This window comes from Dipodomys ordii, unplaced genomic scaffold (assembly GCF_000151885.1).
Source record: "Dipodomys ordii isolate 6190 unplaced genomic scaffold, Dord_2.0 Scaffold128, whole genome shotgun sequence".
Classification (NCBI taxonomy): Eukaryota; Metazoa; Chordata; class Mammalia; order Rodentia; family Heteromyidae; genus Dipodomys; species Dipodomys ordii.
Genome location: NW_012267344.1, coordinates 1,044,555 through 1,046,255, shown reverse-complemented (window position 1 = coordinate 1,046,255; position 1,701 = coordinate 1,044,555). Strand labels below are relative to the sequence as shown.

General features: G+C 59.2%; 1 protein-coding gene across 1 annotated transcript in view; it reads left to right on the top strand.

The window, feature by feature from the left end:
• The window catches only part of Prss46 (protease, serine, 46), a 16,280-nt gene that overhangs the window by 10,929 nt on the left and 3,650 nt on the right, over positions 1 to 1,701 (top strand). The window lies entirely within an intron of this gene.

Below are 1,701 nucleotides of genomic sequence, written 5' to 3'. Positions count from 1 at the left end.
CCAGGCCCCGCCCTGACCCCAGGCCCCTCCCTGTCTGCTCGCAGGCGGCCTGGCCACCGTCGGAGCCCAGGAGGCGCTGCCCACGGCGGCTCCAGCCCCCCCTGCGGCCTCCTCCTGCACCCCCGACGCCCCCTGCCCCTCGGACGGGCCTCCCCGCGCGCAGCAGGCCAAAGAGGAGACCTCGACGGAGGGGATGACCAGTGCCACCATCAAAGCTCACAGTGTGTTACCCTGTGAGCTGCTGCGTTGGGGGGGGGGAGGGGAGCGCCTGGATGGACAGAGGGACGGAGGAGCTGAGGGTCCAGTAAGCTGCAGCATGTTTCTGGAATAACTACCCACCACCACCACCACCCCCTCCCTTTAGCTGGTCCTGGGACTTGACCTCAGGGCCCCCAGGGTGCTCATCCCTGATGCTCTTGGTGCTCAAGGTGAGAGAGAGCTCAACCACTTGAGCCACAGCGCCACTTCCAGCTTTTTCTGCTTATGTGGTGCTGAGGAATCGAACTCAGGGCTTCATGCATGCTAGTTGAGCACTCTACCACTGAGCCACCTTCCCAGCCTGCCATTCATTTTATTTTTCTTTTTGCTGGTGGGGCTTGAACTCTGGGCCTGGGCTCTGTCCCTGAAATCTTCAGCTCAAGGCTAGCGCTCTAGCGCTCAAGCCAGAGCGCCAGGTTCGGTTTTCTGAGTGGTTTATGGGAGATAAGAGTTTCATGGCCTTTCCTGCCTGGACTGGCTTTGAACCGTGATCCTCAGATCTCAGCCTCCTGAGTAGCTGGGATGACAGGCCGGAGCCAGCAGCGTCTGGCTCTGCAATTCGTTTTTAAAGACGTTGCGGTGATCACATGAATTCTTCCTTTCCTCCTCTGGGTGAATTAGAGAAAGGGGGAGAGGGGTCCCCCTTTGGAGAAGGGAAGAGGGCGGAGGCAGAAGCCCAGGGCTTGAAAGGCCTGGCTGGGGTTGAGAAGGGGGTACACTGGGCAGGTTGACAGATGCTGGGGGTGGGGCCCAGGGTGGAGCTGGGCGGGTGTCCCCCCTCATTGAGTCCTCCATCCCACAGCCTGCGGCTACTCCTACGAACGGGACACCACCCTGAGAGACCCAGTGGCCATGGCCAAGAGGTGGCCTTGGATGGTCAGTGTGCGGGCCAACGGCACCCACATCTGCGCAGGCACCCTCATCGCCTCCCAGTGGGTGCTGACCGTGGCTTACTGCTTGACCCAGTGAGTTGGGGCCCAGGTGGGGGATGGGTAGAGAGGGAGCTGGGGGACCCCCCTCCCCCCAGTTCTCTCCTTATGGAGCCTACAGTCTTTATCTTGGCTCTAATGAAGTGGAGGCTTGATTGGCCTGCAGGTTTCCCTCCTGGAGTGTGGGGGGGGCAGTATTTGGAGTGTGCACCCACATTTGGCCGGCTCACTTGCCCTTCCATCCTGTCAAGGTCATTGGCTGGCAAAGGCAAGAAGTCCTTGTGTTTGGCTACTTCTAGAAGGAGGTCCTAGGTCTTTCACTCCACCTCCTTTGCTCACTTATTGGGTCATCCTGCTGTCAATCAACCCTGGGAGGAGGGCCTTGGCCTTTAACTCCACCCCTTTTGCTCACTTATTGGGTCATCCTGCTGTCAATCAACCCTGTCTTTCATTCAATTGGGTCATCCTGCTGTCAATCAACTGTGTGTGTGTGTGTGTGTGTGTGTGTGTGTGT